Source organism: Scyliorhinus torazame, chromosome 11 (assembly GCF_047496885.1).
Source record: "Scyliorhinus torazame isolate Kashiwa2021f chromosome 11, sScyTor2.1, whole genome shotgun sequence".
NCBI lineage: Eukaryota > Metazoa > Chordata > Chondrichthyes > Carcharhiniformes > Scyliorhinidae > Scyliorhinus > Scyliorhinus torazame.
This window is the reverse complement of record NC_092717.1, coordinates 35183570-35196791: the sequence shown is the minus strand read 5'-3', so window position 1 is coordinate 35196791 and position 13222 is coordinate 35183570.

The following is a 13222-nucleotide window of genomic DNA, read 5'->3' as shown; positions in this document are numbered from 1 at the left end:
CCTGGCTGAGGGGTCAATTACCAGGGGACACAGCTTTAAGGTGATTGGTAGAAGGACTAGAGGAGACATGAGCAAAAACCTTTTCATCCAGAGCGTGGTGGGCGTGTGGAATTTGCTGTCTAAATTGGGAGTTGAGGTTGAAACACTCATGTAGCTCATTCAAAAGGCACCTGAAGTGCTGTAACCTGCAAGACTACAGATCAGAGGGTGGAAATTAGGATTAAAATGAGTGGCTATTTTACTTTTTCTCTTTCTGGCCGGCGCAGACATGCTGGGCTGAATGTCCCCTTCCAGCACCGTTACTTTCCTATTGTTCTGTGGTTCTCTGGTTCTATGTTCACAGGAAGAAGGATTTGGTTGACTGTGTATACAAATCACAAATGGTTAACATGCAGCCAGGTACAGGAAGCAACTAGGAAGGTAATGGTCTACTCACCTTTTTTGATGCGGGAAGGAGTGTCAGAGGAAGGAAGTCTTCCCACATTTATAGAGGGCTTCGGTGAGGCCACACCTCTCTGAGCCCTGTTTCAGACCCCTCACCTCAGGAAGGATATACTTTCCTTAGAAAGGTGGAACAACTGCTCACCAGATTGATTCCTGGGATCAGAGAATTGTCCAACGAGGAATAGCATGGGGCTATATTCTCTGGAGTTTAAAAGTACAGGTTGAGGATCCCTGATCCGAAATGCTTGGGGCCGAGTGAGTATCGGATTTTGGAATTTTTCAGATTTCAGAATATAATGTTCGAGGGGCCGAAATATGCTTTGTGCTGACCAAAAAAACATTTTCAACGCGATAGTCACAGTGAGTAATATAATTTAATGCACTCATGCCTGGCTATGATGAGATTTTGGCACCAAAACAAATCTTATGGTTTGTAACCATCTGCGGCACATTGGGAACTGCACATTGCACGGGAACCTTCCCAGAGCCTTATGGGATGTCCCACTCAAGACGGCACATTGGCGCTTGAAAAAGAGTGTGGATTTCGGAGCTTTTCGAATTTCAGATAAGGGAGGCTCAACCTTTATTAGAGGTGAGCTCATGGAAACTTGTAAAATTCTTAGAGGGCCTGACCACGTTGATGCTGAGAACATAGAACATACAGTGCAGAAGGAGGCCATTTGGCCCATCGAGGCTGCACTGACCCACTTAAGCCCTCACTGCCACACCATCCCCGTAACCCAATAATCCCTCCTGACATTTTCGGTCACTGAGGGAAATTTATCACGGCCAATCCACCTAACCTGCACATCTTTGGACTATGGGAGGAAACCTGAGCACCCGGAGGAAACCCACGCAGACACGGGGAGAATGTGCAGACTCTGTACAGTGTCCCAGCGGGGAATCGAACCTGGGACCCTGGAGCTATGAAGCTATCCACTTGTGCTACCGTGCTGCCCCAGGTTGTTTCTTGATCATCTCAGCATGAAGGATTGACCACTTAGGACTGAGGTAAGGAGAAATTTCTTCACACACAGTATTGTGAATCTTTGGCATTCTCTACCCCGGAGGGTTGTGAGCGCTCAGTCAATGAATATATTCAATAGAAAGATGGCTACGTTTTCAGACAATAGGCGAATAAATAACATTGGGTAGAGACAGGAAAGTGGAATTGAGGTTAAAGTTCACCCATGATTTATTCAATGACCACACCTACTCTTTTTAAAAACTCCTTTAATGAGTAATGAATACGAAGGAACCGCAACAAATCTAACACAAGGCAGAACTGCTCCATTTTTACATTGCTATCAGTGTGTGTGTGTGTGAGAGAGACATTCATTCGATCGTAATTGCATTTGAAGGAATTGCCAACTGAATAACACAAAAAGGAAATGAATGAACTTCACCCCCATACCTGTTCATTTCCTATCGGTCAGAATTGAAATAAAATTAGCTTGCATTTCAAATGTTACTGCTGAATCTGTGATTGTGGTCATTATAATTTAGAGCACACAGCCTCGTTCCTCAGTTATTCTCAATTATGCCATGATGTATCTTAAAGTTACAGAGCTCCAAACATATGAGGCAAAGGACCAACAAATAGCGATTGAGCCTCATGCAAAGCCTTGCCTTGACTGTTCCTTTAATTTCGACTCAATAATTGGGTGCATCAGGTTTGCCCAACCCTGTGATTAATTTCACAGCCACTCACCTAGACTATATCAAATTTAGCACAGTTGGCTTTGCAGTCATCTCAGGAAAGTATTCAAAAGAAATGCTGGTTGTCATGAGTTTTCTGATACTACAATGAAGCAAGTCAGTTTCAGTTTTTAAAATATTGACCTGGCACATCCTCAGGGAACCTTTGAACCTGAATGTTACAATATAATGAACACTGATGTATAAGGATAGGTGTGATAGACTGGCAAGCTGGCTAATTAATACTTTCTCCACAGAGTCAGAGAGAAATCCTTCCTTTGTTTGAGTAAGCATTCAACCATGCAGCCTCAGGAAGATTGAAGGCATAACTTACCTAAATCAGACTTCATTGACAGCTCAATGATATGCACATTTCGAACGGTAACTAATTCCTTGCAAAAGTGCATATGTTCACAATTCTGCTGGTTGGTATTCCAGCATACAATCTGTAGATCCAATATAACTTCCTCCTCACCCAGACCTCACACTCTGGTCAAATGTATTCAAATCAAAAGAGAATTCTCTGATAATGGGGCTATGTCCCCACGCCCGGGAGAAAACAGGCGCGAATCACTCTGGGCTTTGCTGGAGAAAGTCTAGAGTGATTCTCTGTTTTACAGGGGGCTAACAGGGCCCCGGAGTGCTCCTCGGATCTCCGGCTGCCGATACGGGGCCTTGTACTTCTGGCCGTGGGTCCGTACATGCGCGCGGCGGCCGCCTGCGGTGGCGGCCCCACACAACATGGCACACCCACACGCGGGCCGGCCCCAACAATAAAGGCCCCACCCCCCACCGAGACCGCACGCGCCCACCGATCAGTGGCCCCCGATCCCGAGCCTGGCCTACCTGGAGGCCCCCCGGTGACGGTTCCCTCCGCCCCCGACGAGGGCGGCCACAGACTGGGTCCGCAACCGCCACTCCAAGCTCCCGCTGGGTGGAACCATGAGTGAACCACGGTGGTGGGAACTTGGCCAGTTTTCGGTGGAAAATCGCCGAGGGGGCCTCTTTCGGCCCCCGACTGGCGCCGCGTCGACCGCGCGCGCGATTGGTGGCCATTCTCCAATCCCCGGAGAATTGCGGGAGCGGCATCGGACCTGTTCAGAGGTCTGATACCCATTCTGCGCCCTCGTGCCGAGCGCGATTGCGGCGGGGAGGCTCGGAGAATCCTGGCCAGGCATTTTGCTGAATGTCATGTTGCATTGTAGAAACAATAGAGGCGTCAAGTTGGGGTACATTGACAGAGGTTTGCTGTCAGCATTGTTAAAAAGACGTATTTACCAGTGCTGTCTATGCAGTTCTAGACAGGAGATAATGGAAAGAAAGAACTCAGTTGAAGAAGGAAGTCAAACTTCAATTTATACAGGACCATTCATGACCTTAGAATGCTCAAAGTGCATTGCAGCGATTGAGTACTTTGTTGAAGTATAGTTACTGTTGTAATGCAGGAAATGCGCCAACTAATTTGTGCCTTGCAAGTTCCCATAAACAACAATATGATAATAAGCAGTCAATTTGTGCTTAGACGTTGGTAGTGGAATAAATACTGGCCAGGATACTGTGAAGAAGTCCTTTGCTCTTCTTCAATACCATAGGATCCCTTACACCTACCCTAGCTTGCAGATGCATCTCCACATCATAGTTTGTAGATGGAGGGCGCGTTTTTATGGCTCTCCCCACCAATGGGATTTTCTGGTACCAGCATCCAACCCCGCACCCCTCTGCTACGGGAGCTCAGCAGTAGGCGGGTTGTGCTAAGCAAAACGCCATAGACCTCAGCGGGACCGGAATATCCGTCTGGCAGCCAATGGTGAGCTGCCTCCGCTGTCGGAAACATGCCGCTAATTCTGGAGAATTAAAGGACACACCATGCTTTTACTTTTGGAATCGAAGATGAGCCCAACATTGATTGAAAGGATGACATTGGCTGTGGATGCATTATACTGTTCATGTTTTTGCAGGACCAACCAAGTTCTTAGTGGGCATGTTTTCAGAAAAGGGAAATGATCACAAACTCATAGAATTCCTACAGTGCAGAAGGAGGCCATTTGACTCATCAAGTCTGCACCAGTCCTCTGAAAGAGCAATCCCGCCAAGGCCCAATCCCCAACACTATCCCCATAATGCTACCAATGGGCAATTTAGCACAGCCAATCCAGCTAACCTGCACACCTTTTGACTGTGGGAGGAAACTGGAGCATCCGGAGAAAAACCCACGCAGACGTGGGAAGAAAGTGCAAACTCCACACAGACAGCCACCCCAAGGTCGGAATGGAACCCGGGTGTCTGGTGTTGTGAGGCAGCAGGGCTAACCATTGTGCCACCATGCTGCCCTAGAATGAGACTCACGATGAGAGAGCTCACAGGAGTGGCTACTGCAGAAAATGGTCCCTCAATGGATGTCTCCTCGGGTAAGCACTGTAAATTTAACATCACACTTTGATAAAGCAAAGCAATTGATACCTGGGGCGGGATTCTCCAACCCCCCGCTGGGTCGGAGAATCGGCGGGAGGGGAGGGGGGGAGAGTGAATACCGCCCCCGCCGGCTGCCGAATTCTCCGGCACCGAAAATTTGGCGGGGGCGGGAATCACGTCACGCCGGTCGGCGCCCCCCCCCCCCGCCCCGGCGATTCTCCGGACCGCGATGGGCCGAAGTCCCGCTGCTGTCATGCCAGTCCCGCCGGCGTGAATCTAACCACCTACCTTACTGGTGGGACTGGTGGCGCGGGCGGGCTCCGGGGTCCTGGGGGGGCATGGGGCGATCTGGCCTCGGGAATGCCCCCACTGTGACCTGGCCCATGATCGGGGCCCACCGATCCGCGGGCGGGCCTGTGCCGTGGGGGCACTCTTTTCCTTCCGCCTCGGCCATCACAGAGGCGATGGCCGATGCGGAAGTGACAGCCCCCCTGCGCATGCGCGGGGATGACGTCAGCAGCTGCTGACGCTCCCGCGCATGCGCGGACTTCCGCCGACCGGTGCAGTCCCTTCGGCCCCAGCTGGCGTAGCGCCAAAGGCCTTTCCCGCTGGCCGACGGTGCGCAAACCACTCTGGCGCGGGCCTAGCCCCTCAAGGTGAGGGCTTGGCCCCTAAATGTGCGGAGAAATCCGTACCTTTGGGGCGGCCCGACGCTGGAGTGGTTCACGCCACTCCATCCCACCGGGACCTCCCGCCCCGCCGGGTAGGGGTGAATCCCGGCCCTGATTCAGGAATGTTTGAGTAGGAAACCAAAAATGGAAAAACGCTCCCCATTTCCTCCCGCAGTCACCACCACATGCCCTTCCCCCTCTGGTACATTGGATTATTTAAAATTGGTATTAGATGGCTGCCATAGACATGGTAGGCCGAAGAGCCTGGTTCTGTGCTGTATGACTCCATGGCCCTGTGATGATTGCCATACAATTCAGCAACGAATACTTCATTGGTTAATACGGCATTTCCAAGCATTATAGCAAAGCCAATTATTACGGGCCATCTGCTTTCAAGTAAAGAACTATAATGCTTTGCAATTATCTGACCATCAAAGATTTTTCTGAGGAATCTATTTTTATAGCTTCCTTTCCTTTTCAATTCACTGTTTATTATTCAGATGAATAGGTGAGATTGTCTAAGGGAATGCTTTGACAGGCTGGCAAAACAGTATTAAAGTAACTAAAATTAATAAATATTGAATGCAGTTGCAAAGGCGATGGAAAACATATCATCCTTGAAAATGACAGGCTTTGTACGGTAAAAGAATAGCCAAAACTAGAGGTAGGCGCTTTTTGTATTTCCTTCGGTGGCATCGTTTCAATTTCCCTAGCAACCAGAACTCTCTAATTGTGTTTAGGCATTACATTTTATTACATTGGTTGAAAAATGTTTTCTGGAAGTCAAGTGTACAGTTGTGAAGTTTTCCCTTACAATGACTGTCAGTTCCTTTATCTTTTGAACTGTATTTTTGCGAAGGATGATTATTGTTGTTATAAGTACAGGAGCAATTCAAAGCTAAAATTTGGTGAATTTTGTGACACATTTTGAACAATGCTGGGTAGAATTCTGGGTAATACTTCAAAATAACTGCAGTGTCTCATTTACAGTGAGCCCATCTGTAATTTGCTTCAGCAATTTAAAGAACTGCACCTTTGACTTGATCATGCTCTGAGCAGGATAGCATTGTTTACAGGTATCATATTGATGGAAGTGCAGAATTTACACGGAAAAGACAAGGGTTGAGATCTTCCGGCACTTCACACCAACGGGATTGTTTGGTCCCACTTATGGGACCTCCGCTGCGTGTTTCCCAGCAGCGTGGGGTGTAATCAATGGGAAATCCCATTGACAGTGACGGGACTGGAATATCCCGCTGGCAGCCATCGGTCAGCCGCCTCCCACCGCCACGATAGGCGCCGCAGGAGGCCAGAGAATCACAGCCAAGGTCAGTTTAAATTGTTCCTGGATGTTTCCATCCAGCTGTGACCTTTATAATGAAGTCATCACTTTCAGTAGTAGGCAGTACGTAACTAGCAGAAAACCAAAGTCAAGCTGTATAATTGCTCGGAATGATGACAAAGGACTACAACGTAAACAATTTACTGTATGATCTTCACAGCTCTTACCTACTTGCCTGTAGCTACACTGGTGAGGACTCTCATGCAGCACGTCATTTCCTGTTTACAGGTCGTGGCAAAATATATTTCAATACACATTCCACATCTTCTCCGTTTTAGTTGGGACAATCCATAGTCGCATGCAAAGAACAATGTTGGACGCAGTAACAGGACATTGAATATTTACATTGCACAGTATGAGTTTGGACCCCAAAACCTGGCAGAAAGCCCAAATGTGTTCCTTTCCCTTCCCCTTACAAAAAAGCAGCACCTCTCTACACCTATTTAGTACATAGTCTGAGTTTGGGACTTGGTCTGCTCAGGCATCCGGATTGTGTAGTTACATCAGTTGGCTTTGCTTGGGATGCACCCAGGCTATTTCCCACATTGCCTAGGATATGCACAGTGGTTTCAGGCTTGCTGCATTGGTAGCAGGATAGAACTCCATCTCTACGAGTGCAGAGGATGCAGTCTGTGGACTTGGTGTGTCAGCCTCTGTGACAGTTGGCAATGCTGGTTTGGGCACCTGTGCCAGATTACACCTGTGCCTGACATACAGAGCACCATCTGAGGCAACCACATAACTGTCTGGTTGGGGGGCTTGCCTGTGGAACACTGCTAGATTATCACAACCACAAGTGGTTCGCATGCTGACTGATTGGCCTGGCTCTAGAGTGCAGAGTCGGTGGGCGTTACGATCATAGTTTCTTTCCTGTCTTTGTCACCATTGCGTGACGGCTTCCTTCAGGTTCATTTCAACTCTGGGTTGCAACAGTGCCTTGGCAAGAGGGATCATGGCTCTTGTCCTTCTGGAGACCATGCTCTGTACTAATGAAGGTAGACCCTCTTCTGGCTGCTTAGGCAAACTAAGTAGTGTAATGTAAAGTCTGTATTGCCAAAGAGGTCATTTCGAGGAGGTGCTTTGCTGAATGTACTGCACGCTCCACCAAACCAATCGATTGTGGGTGTAGGGGACCACTTGTGATATGTTCATAGTCCCATGTGTGTGCAAAGTCTTTGAACTTCCTGGAGACAAACTGCTGGCCGTTGTCCATCATTAACCTTTGTCAAATGCCATGTGCAGCAAAATGTTTCTTCAGCTTTCCAATTATTGTGGTGCTCTTCATGTCAGGAAAGTAATCAATTTCACCCCATTCCTGACACCATGTACAGTTGTGGGCTGTGCAGCAATCATGTCAAAACACTACAACCTAACTGGTTTACTATAAGATCTTCAGTAGCTTTTACACACCATGCCTATACACACACTGGTGGGAACTCTAAACGCTACCGACACTTTACTCCCCTTGTACAGGTTCTGGCAATATGTACATGAATACACATTCTACACAAGCTTCAAGTTTTCTTGGTTGGTTGGTACTGCAAAATGCATGACTAAACCATACAGCTCAAGACCCAATACATAATCTGCACTGGTTTATCACAATATGAACTAAACCTGTTACAATTCTTCTTAGCACTCTTTGAGTGGGGGGACTGTGTGGTTGGTAAAATCCAGGCCAGAACCCCTGAAAGAACGTTAATTCTTGAAATAAAACAACCTTGGCCTGGATTCTTACTGAAGGTAAAGAGCAGGGGTAAGGAGTGGGATGGTGGGTGAGGCTTTCCACCTCCAAAACATCACAGAAGTGATGGGCAGCACGGTAGCACAGTGGTTAGCACAGATGCTTCATAGCTCCAGGGTCCCAGGTTCAATTCCCGGCTTTGGTCACTGTCTATGCGGAGTCTGCACGTTCTCCCCGTGTCTGCGTGGTTTTCCTCTGGGTGCTCCGGTTTCCTCCCACAGTCCAAAGATGTGCAGGTTAGGTGGATTGGCCATGATAAATTGCCCTTAGTGTCCAAAAAGGTTAGGTGGGATTACTGGTTTACGGGTGAGGGCTTAAGTGGGGTGCTATTTCCAAGGGCAGGTGCAGACGCGATGGGCCGAATGGCCTCCTTCTGCACTGTAAATTCTATGATTCTATGATTCTATGAAGTGAGCTCACGATGGTGCTTGCATATGCCTGCCCTGTGACTGACTCCAAATGTAGCAGCACCAGAGTGAATGCTGGAGGGCATAGTGGAGACCATTAGTTGTAATTCCTATATACCCAACACAGTTGAACAGCCAGCAAACATTCATGAACTGGGTACAAATCTGAATTGGCTTCAAAACTGAAGAATGCTCACTTGGGTTAAACACTAGGTTGCTGGTTTGCAAACACATTCTAGGGGACATAGGTTTAAGGTGCAAGGGCATCGTTTCTCGGACATTTGCGAGGGAAGTTTTCTTACACAGAGGGTACTGAGTGCCTAGAACTCGCTGCCAGAGGAAGTGGTGGAAGCAGGTACGATAGTGACGTTTAAGGGGCGTCTTGACAAATACATGAATAGGATGGGAATAGAGGGATTCGGACCCTGGATGTTTTGAAGGTTTTAGGTTAGATGTGCAGCATGGTCAGCTTGGAGAGCCAAAGGGCCTGTTCCTGCACTGTATGTATCTTTGTTCTATAAGTCAGTGGCATCAGAATTGTAAGGGAGCACACTGGAAATCAAAATGTGGAACTTTAGCCAAGCCATTCAGGAAAAGGCAAGAGATGCAGTGGGTTCCAGGGTAATTGTGCAGTGATGGTGGCCTCAATTGTCGGGGTAGCAATTCTGGCAGGATGAACTGTGACAAATCCACTCACACTGCAAACTCACCAGAGCACAACAGCAGCCACAGATTAAGGTTTTGAGTGAATGATGGATTGAACAGTCTTTCAGATTGCCAATGTGATTTTGTTACATCCACTTCAAACTGAACACCTGACGACCAAATGCATATCTATGCATGGTGAAAGCTTGGGTTTCGTTAAGACTTATGCATTTTAAAGGGGTCAGTTATAAAATAACAGAAGCAACGACATGGAGTTTTTCTTTTCCAGCAGGAATTATAATGCAATTTGTCTATGGAGAAACCTTTATTGCATTTTCTGTTTCATACACAGGTCAAACATATGGCAGGATGAGCGAGGTGTGAAGCAAATATGAAAATGCAACATTTTACCATTTTATTCGCGGATTATTTTGCATCCCGTTGATCAGCATCTGGAAACAGAAAAGGAAAATTAACATGAGGTCAGAGATCTTGCATCAGTGAGAAAAGGGATTGTAGGTTATGTCCCAGACAGGAATGAGCAAAACAAAGAGGAGTTAGGGGAATGCAACAAAAGTTTAAGGGCCCGGTCTCCTCAAAAGGCCCTGGCCATTTTGGCTTTCTATCATCATAAACTCTTCAGAGATTTGCCAGAATGACCAGTTAGTTGGCTGGGTCCAAGCCTTATGCTAAGGATTTAAACATAGTTGGCAGGCAGAGACCCCTACCTCAAGCATCACCATTGACATAGGAATGATAGTGACTTGAAATATGGGTTCTCTGACATTTGAGGTTTCCAAGTTGCAGGCCCTCAGTGGGATCCAACGTAAAATCAGTGCCGGTATATGCGACCTGCCTTGCTGACCAGACAGGAAATGCAGTCCGCCTTGGAGTGCAGGTTGGGAGCAAGATCTAGAACCCCAAATTTATTTTCTAAAAGGAAGCTGTGGAGCAGAGAAATGTTCTTGCTCTGAGGACCCTAAAACACTGCCAACCAGACAACGTATGCCAGACTTCCCCGCTGTATTTACATGCTGGGTGGCTGGATATGCCTCGAATGGTGAGGTACCTGCTATTGGCAGAAAAATCAGAGAATCTCTACCCGGCCTCGGGAAGTCCAGCAGATTAAGGAGTGGAGGGTTCCAGCCGATACAAACTGGCAGGTACTCTGAGATGGGCCTCATTGTGGAATTTTGCAGTGCAAGTGTGGGATATATTAAATACTAGCACAGAGATCATAGAATTCCTACAGTGCAGAAGGAAGCCATTTAGCCCATTGAGTCTGCACCGAACCTTCAAAACAGCACCCTACGTAGGCCCATGTCTCCACCCTATTTCCATAACCCTGTAACTTCACCTAATCTTTTGGACACAAAGGGGCAATTTTAGCATGCCAGCCCACCTAACCTGCACATCTTTGCACTGTGGGAGGAAATTGGTGCACCCGGAGGAAACCCACGCAGACAGGGGGAGAAAGTGTAAACTCCACACAGTGACCCAAGCCGGGAATCGAACCTGGAGCCCTGCCGCTGTGAGGTAGCAGTGCTAACCACCGTGCCACCCTGCCAATCTCAATGGTAAGATCCTGGAAAAAATGGACCACTTTGTAAATGTTGGCCTTCTGTCAACAAGAGCAAACATAGGTGACAAAACTCATCAATGTGCCAACCCACCTTTGACCAAGTGAGGAAAAGAGTATTTGTGAAACAGGACCTCATATCCGAGACAAAGGTCATGGTTTACCAGGAAGCCGTAATCCTCATGTTCCGATATGCTTTTGGGACTTGGACAATCTATCGGGGACACCTCAAAGTACTGGAAATAGACTATCTTGAGTCTCCACAACATCCTTCAAATTCCGTGACAGGAAAGGCGGTCAGAGGGCAATCTGTTCTCCCTTTTTAATATGCTCAACATTGAGGTGCTGATCACTCAAAATAGGGTCCACCAGGAGGGGCATGTTGTTTGCCTGCCTGACTTGGGATGTGGCAGGAAAGCTCCAGGAAGACAGTAGACTGACTTTAGGGATGTCCTCAAAGTACCCCTGAATAAGTCAAACATTCTCACCGACTCATGGGATTCCCTGGCCTGTGGAAAACTGAACGGAGACTCCGGAAGGGACCGAACACATCAAGACTTCGCCGGGAACAGGCAGAGGTTATGTTGAGGCGTCGGAGATGATGCACAAATTTCCAAACAACTCATTTATCTGACCCTTCAAACACCACATTCCCTGCATGTGACAGAGACTGCAGACCCCACACTAGCTTTATCAGCTATCTCAGAACCCATTAACCTAGTGTGGATGCAGGATTGCCTAATAAGAAGATATTATAAATAGCCAGCAAGAATATCATAGTAAACAGAGAAAAAGGAAATGTATTGTGATGAATGATTGACACGTATTATCTCAGTTGGGCTACAAGAGGGTATTAACAATAAGCAATTAAAACAGCTTTAAAATAGAAAAGGAAGAAGTAGAATGTTAGAATGAATCATTGGCATGAAAATAGAGGAGAGAATTAAGGTCTAAACTTGCCAAAGTCATTGGAGATCAATTTCCTCAGAGTAATTTATGAATGGGCACTTGGTGGTACAGGACCTGAGTATTGCTGAAAAAATAGACATTCTGTCAAAGCTTTTCATCTTGCACTCATCAGGCAGATTGGCAAGAATATCACATCTCAAAGGGGGTAAAAACTGTGTGAGAAGAGGGTGCTGATTGGATTGGAATGTGGATTCTAATTGATAGAGCCATTGCCAGGAAGATAGCACCAGGGAACAGTACCTCCAAAACACTCCAGAGTAATTTCAGACGCTTTCAAATAGAAAATGTTCCATTGATATTTTCTACCTGCAATCAGGAATCCTGGCCTATCTTGCTGCTTTGTGCTTTCTTGTTCAGGAGCAGGAATCGCAGTCAATGTCAGGGCCTGTTTTTTTTAACTTTTTAAATCCCAGAATCACAGCTGCCAGTTGGACTGTTTGATGTTAGGATAGCATCAATTCAACAGGTTCCTGCGTACATCGGGTATGCAACCACGTTAATGAAGAATGCCACTTGGGCCCAGGATGCTGCTTGTCCCTGTGTGGTGTTGCAAAGTGTGAATGAAATGTGCAGCCTTCGACTTCTGAAAAATCAGGAGAGGTGTAAAATGAGCAGGTTCCGTTCTCAGGAGGTCTTTGCAAGGTTCAATTTTACACTTTCATATTTGCTGATAGAATGGTTGATGTAAATGTTGCAGTGAAAATTGTCCAGATGGGTTTCTGGATTCGTTTTTTAAAATAAAATTTGTTAAGGAAAATACCACAGCCATTACTTATGATGTAATAGCATCCCATGGACATGAACTTGGGGCACATTTCCGTTTACCTGTTTGGCAATGATTGATAGTGAATATAAGAACACATTTCAACTTAAACTGAAGTAATTTTGTTTTTCTATGAATTTTGAGAAGGGACCAAAACAGTTGCAGCAAACATGGTGTTCATTACGAGTCAAAGATATTCTTCATGTGTTTTGCAATCCAGAAATATATTGGAAGGCACTCATGAAATAGATGGCTTGCCACAGAGTGGTGCAGATAATATTATCCTATTTTTCCTTTGCACCAATTGTGGTTCAACGTATTTCATCATATATTTAAATCTCATATGTTACTCAATAAAGTAAATTCATATTTTTGATGAGAACTAGAGAAAAGTATGAGAGTGAGGGCATTGATGACATTTTTTTTATTGATTTACGCATCCAGGTTCCTAGACAAATGACTGTGACACTGTGTATGGATATTTAAAATTGTGTACAAATCACAAATGTTCCAGCAGCTTGTTGAGAGAACAAAAATACCTGACCCTA